General features: G+C 43.0%; 1 protein-coding gene and 1 long non-coding RNA gene across 6 annotated transcripts in view; one reads left to right on the plus strand and one right to left on the minus strand.

Annotated features, from left to right (window-relative positions):
* LOC130274194 (uncharacterized) overlaps window positions 1-8,626 on the plus strand; it is a 55,944-nt gene extending 47,318 nt beyond the window's left edge. The window contains exon 3 of the long non-coding RNA XR_008844284.1: window positions 8,492-8,626. This is a non-coding gene — a long non-coding RNA (uncharacterized LOC130274194). The remainder of the gene's footprint in view (window positions 1-8,491) is intronic.
* JAK2 (Janus kinase 2) overlaps window positions 1-12,631 on the minus strand; it is a 274,729-nt gene that overhangs the window by 149,550 nt on the left and 112,548 nt on the right. The gene's annotated exons all lie outside the window — the stretch shown is intronic.

Consider the following 12,631-nt stretch of genomic DNA (forward strand, 5'->3'; position numbering starts at 1 on the left):
CCAGCGTGTCCTGACAACCAAAAGCTGTACTACAGCAGTACATGCACTTTATTGTGTCATGTATTGCTGGTAGTTGTCATTGCCAACTGGGAGTTGCACTGCTGCACCAGTTACAGAGCCACAGGTTGTGATCACCGCTCTATAGTACAACCTGCTGAAGTTGAAGTTTTGGGTCAGTTTTGGTTTTCTCAGCCATGAACTTCCTAAATTCTCGTTTTGGCACCAAAATTCAATTTCAGTGCACCACTACATACAACTGTACAAACTATAAAATTGGGCGAGGCAAGTCATTTTCGGTGTTCAGCTAGCACATCCAAAATTTCTGGTTTCAGTCCAACATTTTCATTTCGGTACACCACTATATTTTATCTTTTTTTTTTTTTCCCATTTTGTTCAAGTTTTGGTAGGAGTAAAAACTGTCAAGAAGTAGTAGTAATTCTATACTGAGCTTGCTATAAAAAAAAAAAAAGGTTGGGTCTATGGAGATAGCTGATTTTTCCCAGACGACTTCTATAAATAAGAATGGATTAGGCATTGCTTTTCTTTTTTTACCTACATCATGTTTCTCCTGAAAAAAAGGTGACTGCTCTCAGAATCTCCGCAGTATGAACCCTGCCTTACAGATGCTTGGTTGTGTAACATCTGGGGAAATTAGGGACCCAAGCAAGACCATGTCAACTTCTTCCTTCATGCGCGTTCTCAGATAATCGATGCACACGTCCTGGCTATCCACATTATGTAAATTAAAATGAGATTGAGCAGCCCCCTTCTTCCACTATTCCATGGTACAGTTCAGCATACTGTACTGAATAGTGCTTTTAGTGGTGGACAGAGGACACACCAAGGGTATCCTGACAGGTTTGCTGGTAAGCAGCAAGCTCTGGTGCATTGTGTGGCCTGAAGCCTTTCTATCATAGCCAGCATTATATTTTTCAGCAATTTGTGCTATAGTAGCTCTTATGTGAGATCAGACCAGACAGGCTAGCCTTCGCTTCTAACACTCATCAATAAGATTTTGGCACCCATGATCATTTTCTGACAACCAAATTGGAAACACCCTGCAGGACCTGTGGTTCAAAACTCAGGAAAAAATGTAAATCTTTCTATTACAGTTTTCCTACATTTAATTTCTGGTTTTGGTTAAAATACAGAACAAAATGAGGCTCATTAAATCAGTGGGAACAAAGGGGGAGAGTTATCAAAATCTGTGTAGAGAACAAGTGGTGCAATTGCCCACAGCAACCAATCAGATAGCTACTGTAATTTTTTAAAAGGCCTCTAAAAATGACAGAAGCAATCTGATTGGTTGCTATGGGCAACTTTATTTACATAGGTTTTGATAAATCTTCCTTAACCCCTTAAGGACCCAGCCAATTTTCACTGTAAGACCCGGCCATTTTTTGCACATCTGACCACTGTCACTTTAGGCATTAATAACTCTGGGATACTTTTACCTTTCATTCTGATTCCGAGATTGTTTTTTCGTGATATATTCAACTTTATATTAGTGGTAAAATTTTGTCGATACTTGCATCATTTCTTGGTGAAAATTTCCAAAATATGATGAAAAAATACGAAATTTTGCATTTTTTTATTTATTTGAAGCTCTCTGCTTATAAGGAAAATGAATATTCCAAATAAATTATATTTTGATTCACAAATACAATATTTCTACTTTATGTTTGCATCATAAAGTTGACATGTTTTTACTTTTGGAAGACATCAGAGAGCTTCAAAGTATAGCAGCAATTTTCAAATTTTTCACAAAATTTTAAAAATCGAAATTTTTCAGGGACCAGTTCAGTTTTGAAGTGGATTTGAGGGGCCTTCATATTAGAAATACCTCATAAATGACCCCATTATAAAAACTGCACCCCTCAAAGTATTCTAAATGACATTCAAAAGGTTTGTTAACCCTTTAGGTGTTTCACAGGAATAGCAGCAAATTGAAGGAGAAAATTAAAAATCTTCATTTTTGACACTGGCATGTTCTTGTAGACCCAGTTTTAAAATTTTTACAAGGGGTAAAAGGAGAGAAATCTTCCTCAAATGTGTAAACCAATTTCTCTCGAGTAAGGAAATACCTCATATGTGTATGTCAAGTGTTCGGCGGGTGCACTAGAGGGCTCAGAAGGGAAAGAGCGACAGTGGGATTTTGGAGAGTGAGTTTTTCTGAAATGGTTTTTGGGGGGCATGTCACATTTAAGACGCCCCTATGGTGCCAGAACAGCATAAAAAAAAAACCCACATAGCATACTATTTTGGAAAATACACCCCTCAAGGAACATAACAAGGGGTACAGTGAGCCTTAACACCCCACAGGTGTTTGAGGACTTTTCGTTAAAGTTGGATGTGTAAATGATTTTTTTTTTCACTAAAATGCTGGTTTTCTCCCAAATTTAAAATTTTTACAAGTGGTAATAGTAGAAAATGCCCCCCAAAATTTGTAACCCCATCTCTTCTGAGTATCGAAATACCCCATGTGTGGATATCAAGTGCTCTGCTGGTGCACTACAACGCTCAGAAGAGAAGGAATCACATTTAGCTTTTGGAACGCAAATTTAGCTGAAATGGTTTTTGGGGGGGCATGTCCCATTTAGGAAGCCCCTATGGTGCCAGAATAGCAAAAAAAAAAAAACCTACATGGCATACTATTTTGGAAACTACACCCCTCAAGGAACGAACAAGGGGTACAGTGAGCCTTAACACCCCACAGGTGTTTCACGACTTTTTGTTAAAGTTGGATGTGGAAATGACATTTTTTTTTTCACTAAAATGCAGTTTTCCCCCCAAATTTAACATTTTTACAAGGGGCAATAGTAGAAAATGACCCCCAAAATTCGTAACCCCATTTCTTTTGAGTATGGAAATACCCCATGTGTGGACGTCAAGTGCTCTGCTGGCGAACTACAATGCTCAGAAGAGGAGGAGCACCACTGAGCTTTTGGAGAGTGAATTTGTTTGGAATGGAAGTCAGGGGCCATGTGCGTTTACAAAGCCCCCCATGGTGCCAGAACAGTGGACCCCCCCCCCCACACACACATGTGACCCAATTTTGGAAACTACACCCCTCACAGAATTGAATAAGGGGTGCAGTGAGTATTTACACCCCACTGGCGTTTGACAGATCTTTGGAACAGTGGACTGTGCAAATGAAAAATTACATTTTTCATTTTCACGGACCACTGTTACAAAAATCTGTCAGACATCTATGGGGCAAAAATGCTCACAGTACCCCTTATTACATTACATGGGGGTGTAGTTTCCAAAATGGGGTCACATGTGGGGGGGGGTCCATTGTCCTGGCACCAGGGCGGCTTTGTAAACACACGTGGCCTTCAATTCCAGACATATTTTCTCTTCAAAGCACTTTACATACACATATGGGGTATGTGCTTACACAGAAGAAATGGGGTTACAAATTTTAAGGGGCTTTTTTCCTATTTTCCTTTGTGAAAATGAAAAATTTAGGGTAACACCAGCATTTTAGTGAAAACTTTTTTTTTTCATTTTCCCATCCAACTAAAATGAAAATTCTTCAAACACCTGTGAGGTGTTAAAGCTCACTGTACCCCTTGTTACGTTCTGTGAGGGGTGTAGTTTCCAAAATGGGGTTCACATGTGGGTATTTATTTTTTTGCGTTTATGTCAGAACCGCTGTAAAATCAGCCACCCCTGTGCAAATCACCAATTTAGGCCTCAAATGTACATAGTGCGCTCTCACTCCTGAGCCTTGTTATGCGCCCGCAGAGCATTTTACGCCTACATATGGGGTATTTCCGTACTCAGGAGAAATTGAGTTACAAATTTTGGGGGTCTTTTTTTCCTTTTACCACTTGTAAAAATAAAAAGTACGGGGCAACACCAGCATGTTAGTGTAAAAAAAATATATTTTTCCATTTCATAAGGGGTAAAAGGAGAAAAAGCCCCCCATCATTTGTAGTGAAATTTCTCCAGAGTACAGAAATACCCCATATGTGGCCCTAAACTGTTTCCTTGAAATACGACAGGGCTCCGAAGTGAGAGAGCGCCATGCGCATTTGAGGACTAAATTAGGGATTGCATAGGGGTTGACATTGGGAATCACTGGCGTAGAATAGCCCTAACAGGCTGCCTCCAGCTATTGCTAAACTCCTAGCATGCTTGGACAGTCAGTGGCTGTCCAGAAATGCTGGGAGTTGTTGTTTTGCAACAGCTGGAGGCTCCATTTTGCAAACACTGCCGTACGATACGGTTTTTCATTTTTATTGGGGGGGGGGGGAACAGTGTAAGGGGGTGTATATATGTTGTATTTTACCCTTTATTATGTGTTAGTGTATTATAGTCTTTTTTTAGGGTACATTCGCACTGGCGGAGGCGCAAAATTTGCCGCAGCTCAAACTTCAAGCAGGAAACTTACTGTAAACCCACCAGTGTGAATGTACCCAGTACATTCACATGGGAGAGCAAACCTCCAGCTGTTTCAAAACTACAACTCCCAGCATGTACTGACAGACCATGCATGCTGGGAGTTGTACTTTTGCAACAGCTGGAGGCACACTGGTTGGAAAACCTTCAGTTAGGTTCTGTATTTTCCAACCAGTGTGCCTCCAGCTGTTGCAAAACTACATCTACCAGCATGTACTGATCGCCGAAGTGCATGCTGGGAGATATAGTCATTCAACAGCTGGAGGTACACAACTACAACTCCCAGCATGCTGAGACAGCTGTTTGGGCATGATGGGATTTGCAGTTTTGCAACATCTGGAGGTCTACAGTTTAGAGACTACTGCACAGTGATCTCCAAACTGTGGCCCTCCAGATGTTGCAAAAGTACAAATCCGAGCATGCCCAGACAGAAAACTGCTGTGTGGGCATGCTAGGAGTTGTAGTTTTGCAAGATCTAGAAGGCCACTGTTTAGAGATCACTACACAGTGATCTCCAAACTGTAGCCCTCCAGCTGTTGCAAAACTGCAAATCCCAGCATGCCCACAAAGCAAGCAGCTGTCTGGGCATGCTGGGAGTTGTAGTTTTGCAACATCTGGAGGGCTACAGTTTAGAGACCACTATATAGTGGTCTCAAACTGTAGCCCTCCAGGTGTTGCTAGGCAACTCACCGGCTTCTGTAGTATCCAGGGAGCCAGCGGCACGACATCGCCGCCCGCCGATCCCAGTCGACCGCTGCAGTCAGATGGGTAAGTGGATCTTTGGTGCGGTCCTCTGTCGGTTTCCCCGTTCTGCCCCGCCTATCGTGGGTGGGCAGAACGGGGAAACCGAAAGTTAACCACCCCGCCCCCAATGTGCTATTGGTCGTCGCTTCTTGATGACCAATAGCAGGGATAGGAGGGGTGGCACCCCTGCCACCTCGCTCCTATTCCTTCAGGGGGATCGCGGGTGTCTTGGACAACCCCGATCCCCCTTATTTTCCGGGTCACCAGGTCACCATAGACCCGTATGACCAGGAATCGCGCAAATCGCAAGTGTGAATTCACCTGTGATTTGCGGCCAACATGGGGGGGTTTGATGACCCCCTGGGCATTTGCACGGGATGCCTGCTGTTTGATTTCAGAAGGCATGCCGGTCCGACCCCCGCCCGGCGGGGACCGGAATTCCCCTTGACGTACGCGTACATCATGGGTCCTTAAGTACCAGGGTGCCATGACGTCAAGGGTCCTTAAGGGGTTAAAGCCTTAATATTCTGGTGGTGTTGGTTTTGATAACATCAATTATTTCCTTAATTTCACAAGGGTGGAGTGGGCAGGGCAATGAATATGCCTCTACAAACTGATTCAATCAACTCCTTCTTATTAGGCAAATGAAGCAAAGCAAACTGGTTCTGTGTTGAAATCTACACTCTGCGCCCTTACCGATAGAAACAAGTGTTACAGGGCTAAATATTATCATTAGCTGGAAATCAGCAAGTAGACTGTTGCACAATTACCTCTTCCTGCCTTGACTTGCTTTTTTTTTCTCCTTTTCTTAAAAACGTCATATAAAAGAGCTAGTAACATGCTTTCAAATTAATAGGCTTAGGACATATTCAGGAATATGCCCTCTGTTACATTAGCAATTTGGGGTTTAATACTTTGAGTGCATGTTGTCTCACTGTAGGTTCCATCTTTGGAATCTATATAAATAAAACTCAATGGGGGAGATTTATCATTGTATGTAGAGCTGTTTTGTGTCAATTTTTTTGTGCAAAAATATGCACTTTTTTTGCGTCTTTTTTTGCGCAAATTTTGATAGAGTTCTTCATCGCCTTGTCTACGGTTAAGTTTATCAAATTTACTAACTGCGGTTTTTTTGCGCAAAAAAATGCGCAAACTGCATTTTCTTGCGCAAATATACACCACCTCGGAGGACATGTACCAAAGTGTCTATTTTGGCACAGTAAGGACTGCTACTCCCATCATGGACAAACTCTGCCCATGATGGGAGTTGTAGTCCAGGGGCTGAGGTGCAGATCGCACCTGGTCATTCTGCAGAGACCCGCTGCGATCCGCATTTATTAACTGTAAAAGCCGGCGGTACATGCGGCTTCAATGCGCTGCCGCCGGCTCCTATAAACACTGTCATAATTCATAATCCCCGCCGCCGGGACATGGGAGCTCTGATTGGTCAATAGCTATTCACCAATAAGTGCTCCCGTCTCCCGTCGGGGATTATACATTATAAGAACTGTATATAGGAGCCCGCGGGCAGCGCAGTGTAGACTCATGTATCACCGGTTTGTATGGTTAATAAACGCAGACCGCAGCGGATCTCCAGAGGATGATCTGCTGCGATCTGCCCCTCTGCCCTTGAACTACTACTCCCATCATGGGAAAGAGTCTGTTCCATGATGAGAGTAGTTGTAGTACCGTGGCACTGCTGATGGATGACACTAGCACATCCCCCGGCTGCAGGACTTTTAGGACTACTACTCCCATCATGGATATGCTCTGTCCATGATGGGAGTTTTAGTCCAGGGGCTGAGGTGCAGATCGCACCGGGTCATTCTGCAGAGAACCACTGTGATGCGCATTTATTAACTGTAAAAGCCGACTGTACATGCTACACTGCGCACTCCACCGGTAGTGAAGAAAACTGTGTCTTGAACACTGTCATAATTCCTAATCCCTCCCGCCGGGAGAGAGGAGCTCTGATTGGTCAATAAATATTCTCCAATCAGAGCTCCCGTGTTCTGGAAGGGAGATTATGAATTATGACAGCTGTATATAGAAGCTGGCGGGGTGCGCAGTGTAGACACATGTACCGCTGGCTTTTTTATTTAAATGCGGATCGCAGCAGGTCATTCTCTGGAGAACTGCTGGGATCCGCGTTTATTAACTATACAAACCAGCGGTACATACATCTCCACTGCGCTGCCCGCGGGCTCCTATATACATTGTCATAATTCATAATCCCCGCCGCCGGAACACGGGAGCTCTGATTGGTGAATAGCTATTGACCAATCAGAGCTCCCCTCTCCCGGCGGCGAGGATTGTGAATTATGACTACTGTATATAGAAGCCGACGGGGTGCGCAGTGTAGACGCATGTACCGCCGTTTATTTTAAAGTTAATAAATGCGGATTGCAGTGGATCTCTGCAGAATGACCCGGTGCGATCTGAACCTCAGCCCCTGGACTACAACCCCTATCATGGGCAGAGTCTGTCCATGATGGGAACAGTAGTCCTAGAAGTCCCGCTAGTGCCATCCCTCGGCAGCACCACGGTACTACAACTACTCCCATCATGGGACAGACTTTGTCCCATGATGGGAGTAGTAGTCTAAGGGCAGAGGGGCAGACCGCAGCAGATCATCCTCTGGAGATCCGCTGCGATCCGCGTTTATTAACTATACAAGCCGGTGGTACATGCGTCTATACTGCGCTGCCCGCAGGGCTCCTTTATATTATACTAATTCATCATCCCCACCAGAACACGGGAGTTCTGATTGGTGAAAAGCTATTGACCAATCAGAGCTCCCATGTCTCAGCAGCGGGGATTATGAATTATGACAGTGTTTATAGGAGCCGGCTGCAGTGCAGTGAAGCCGCATGTACCGCCGGCTTTTACAGTTAATAAATGAGGATCGCAGCGGGTCTCTGCAGAATGACCAGGTGCGATCTGCACCTCAGCCTCTGGACTACAACTCCCATCATGGGCAGAGTCTGTCCATGATGGGAGTAGTCGTTCAAAAAGTCATGCAGTCGGGGGATGTGCAAGTGCCATCCCTCAGCAGCGCCGCGGTACTACAACCAATCCCATCATAGAACAGACTCTGTCCCATGATAGGAGTAGTAGTCCAAGGGCAGAGGGACAGATATCTGCTCACATTATATGTTTTGCATAATGGGAACACAGCCTTTCTGGCAGTCTGTTGCTTAACTACAGCCCCCCATGATGGGAGTTGTAGTTTAGCAACAATTGTTTAGGAACACGCTGCATTATGTGCGCTCTTCCCAGGGTAGAGCGTAAAAAACTTTACTAACCCATATTTCTTGTTTTTCATTTCTTCTCATTTCAGATACCTGAATGCGGAGGACTACATCAGATTCGGTGGACTGCGACGATGATCAGCATTTTTCTTTATTTCAATAAAATGGTTAACGAGGGCTGTGGGGGAGTGTTGTTTTTAAATAAAAAATGTTTTCAATGTGACGTGTTTTTAATAATTGAATTTTCAGGGTTAGTAGTGGGAGCTGTCATATAGACGGAATCCATTACTAAGCTGGGGCTTAGCGTTAGCCCCAAAATCAGCTACCGATTAGCGTTAGCCACAAAATCAGCTAATGCTAACCTAATTATTACCGTGGTACCCACAACCACAGGGGTGCTGGGAAGAGCCGGTACCAACAGGCCCCGAGCATCAAAAATGGTGCTCCTGGGCCTAGGCATAACAGGCTATTTAGATTGGGCAGGGCCAGTAACACTGTGGTAACAACAGGCTGTTGCTGTTTGGTTGATATCTGGCTGATACTGAAAAAAAGGGGGAACCCTATGCGTTTTATTTTTATATAAATAAATAAAAAAAATTTAAAAAAAGTGTGTGATTCCCTCATTTTTTTAGTATCAGCCAGATACAAACCAAGCAGCAACAGCCTGACGTTACGAGGGTGAGTGAGCAAGGACCATTGTTACTGGCCCTCCCCAGCCTAAATAACACCAGCCTGTTACAGCCTAGGCCCAGGAGCGCCATTTTTGATGCTCCGGGCCTGTTGGTACCAGCTCTTCCCGCAACCCCTGTGGCGGTGGGTACCGGGGTAATAATTGGGGTTAGCACTAGCTGATTTTGGAGCTAACGCTAAGCCCCGGCCTAGTAATAGATTCTGTCTACAGGACGCCTTCCACTACTAAGCCTGAAAATTCAATTATAGAAAACACATTCAAAAAAAAGTTTTATTTAAAAAAAACACTCCCCCACAGCCCTCATTAACCCTTTTTAGCAACAAACAAAATCAAGTTTATTGAAGTATAAAGATAGCACTGGGTAAGCAAATTTACCCGGGACGCGGCCCAGGGAGCAGTAAACGTAAGAGTAGTAAAGTACAAAACAACAACAAAAAAAAAAAAGAACAGGTGGTATATCACAGTAGAATGGTCGGAGGAATCGTGCAGACAAAGCTCGCCGGGCATGTCCAGTGTCTCAATACAATGATAGAGGGTAGCTCATATAAGGGGAATAGGAAGACATCAGCCAGGGGGACCAGACCACCTCGAACCTCTCAATCCCATCCTCCCTAATAGCATTCAATTTCTCCGATAGCATTGTAACATTCCCCCTATCTATCACCTTCTGTAAAGAGAGTCCCAGCTGCTTCCAGCTAGCTGCAACATGTATACGTTCATGCTCATTAACCCTTTTATTGACATTTTAAAAAAGGATGCTCATCGTCGCAATCCACCAAATCTGACATAGTCCTCTGCATTCACGTATCTAAATTTAGAAGGAAAAAAACAACAAATAGTTTAGTACATTTTTTTGTTTCCACACACCAGCAAAAACGCGCGAAAAAAATGCAAGAAAAACTGACAAAACGCAGGAAAAAGCTGGGACAGTTTTTCTGGCGTTTTTGCTGATTGACAAAAAACCTCAATGGAATCCTGGCCTCAAAGTAATAGAACAAAATCCCTACGTCCACTCTTCCTGTGAGGTAGAGAAGGAGTGTACGGTAGAGCGAGGGGGCGTTTCTATATTTGCACAAGATTTATCAAAGGAGTGCACAACCTTAGTAAATTCTGAGCAGAAGTGTAAATTAGACAAGCAGTGTAAAGGGGTAGATCTGTGTCTACAATAGAAAAGCACCCAATAGAATGGCACCCTCTTTAGCTGTGCACCCCTCCCCCTTTTTCACAGGTGGCATTTTAAATTGTTTATGGATCCAGCATGTCACCCAGTCAGAGACTATATGCCCAGCAGAGGTGAGTGGATATTTGAGTGTTAGGCTCAGAATTTGTGCTAGGGTCCCATCCTAAATGAGGCCACCTCCCCGTGGTGGATGGGGGACACATTTTGATCAAAAAGTGCGGTAAGAGCTTCAATTTTTTGACCAATGTGTGCTGCTGCAAAACTCTTATTTTTGAATACTCTGTATCTGCCATAGCAGCGTGCACCCATGTGTTAGGTTGTAGTGCTGGCCATTTTTCTTTTTGCTTGTTAATAGACAAATAATGATAAATCTCCCCCAATGTGTATGTGTATGTTTGTATGTTCCAGCATCACATCCAAACGGCTTAAGATATTAACATGAAACTTGGCACACATGTTACTTATATTTCAACAACAAACATAGGATACGTAATTTAACCCTTACTCACCCCCATTTGCCAGGGTCAAGGTTTTTGTTTAAAGTCCAATACAGGTCTATGGGAAATATGTTACTGCATAACTTCCAAACGAGGTAGGACGACGGGATAGGAGGACGGGATATGACAACAATATCAAATTTTTTATTAGGGAGGAGGGATTTTTTTTTCAAAACATTTTATAACTTTTTTTTTTTTTTTAACACATTTCTTGCCCCACTAGGGGTGTATCATAAGCCATTTTAAATGGCTTATAAAGAACAATGTAATGCTATTGCTTTACATTGATCTATGTTATCTGCACCAGATTGCTAAGGCCTGTCCAAAGAGAGCCTTCAACAATCACTAAGCCATGGAAGCCCGAGGAGCAGAGGTAAGGCCCCGGGCTTCGCTATCAACCCATCATCTCCCTGCAATTACATCGCAGGGAGTGATGGGACCACTAGATGGCAAGGAATAGCAGCATTTAATGTTTATACGCCATGATCTGTATAGATCACAATATTTAACCAGATAAATGAAGGACATCGGAGCAATCTCCATCATTACCAGCAAATGTCAGCTGCTGAAATGTTATTAGCCCCCTATTCCTATCTGGTAAAGGGGTGTTCCGCCCTTAGACATCTTATCCCCTATCCTTTGGATAAGGGATAAGATGTCTAAGGGCGGAATACCCCTTTAAGAGATAGGAACAGGGTAAAAAAAATTTAGAAAGTTAGAAAGTAAAAAAGTGTTTACATTTTTAAAAGTAAAACAAAACAAAACCTATATTAATTGGGTATTGTTGTGATCATATTGACCTACAAAATAAAGATAATGGACCTGATTTACTATTGTAAACCTGACGTGTTTTGTCGGGTTGTGTGTCAAAATGTAAAAAAACCTAACCAACTCTCCATTTCACATAGAATGTTCCTGACATTTTTGAAAAATCATAACATATTTACTAATGTTTCTACAGAAAATGTGGTGGATTTGAGTGCGAGAAAACCCCACAGCTCAAAGCAGTTGTAAAAAAAGCAAAACATAGGGAAAAGTGTAAAACCTAAGAAAATATTAGTAAATACCGTGGAAAAATACCGATGGGATAAACAAAACACACAAAGAAAACTACACTACACTCTTAGTAGATCAAGGCCCGTGTGTCATTTTTCAGAAAAGTGCATGCAAAGACATTTTCTTTTCAATTACACCACACAAATAAGAATCATAATGTTTCATTGTTAATTTGGTGGTAAAATGACATGTCATTACAAAGTAGAATTGGTGATGCAAAAACCAAGCTCTTATATGGGTCTATAAGTGGAAAATTAAAATTGTTATGGCTATTAGAAAGCAAAGAGGAAAAAACTAAAGTGAAAAATATGAAAAATCACTGTGTCCTTAAATGGGCATTGTCACCAGTCCTGCAGCAGCATCAGGTTTGTCCATGAGTCATGTACAAGAGATTACTCCTGGACAAGGCTGCATGAGCAGACACACCAATCACCTCCCTTCACCACAAGGGGTGGCATGCCCCCTTCCCCTGAAAGAATTTCTAACACTGAGAGCTAATGAAAAGAGGGATTTTTACAATAAATAAAAGGCATAAATAATAGATGTACATGGTCAGGATTAGCTACTGAGTACTGTAGGATCTGACAGATATGCTTTATGGCGTTAAGGAAATTGTAGTACACTTGCTTACAAAAGATTTGTGTTTTATGGATTTGAGGTGTTCCTTAACCCGCCCAGGACAAAGGGGGTACAGGTACGCCCTTGTGTCCTGATACTTAAGGACCAAGGATCCTTAAGGACCCTTGTCCCGTGAACGGGGTTTAAACCATTCTCACAAGCAGAGAAGGCTTTAAACCCGGTGGGT

The sequence above is a fragment of the Hyla sarda genome, chromosome 1 (assembly GCF_029499605.1).
Source record: "Hyla sarda isolate aHylSar1 chromosome 1, aHylSar1.hap1, whole genome shotgun sequence".
Lineage (NCBI taxonomy): Eukaryota > Metazoa > Chordata > Amphibia > Anura > Hylidae > Hyla > Hyla sarda.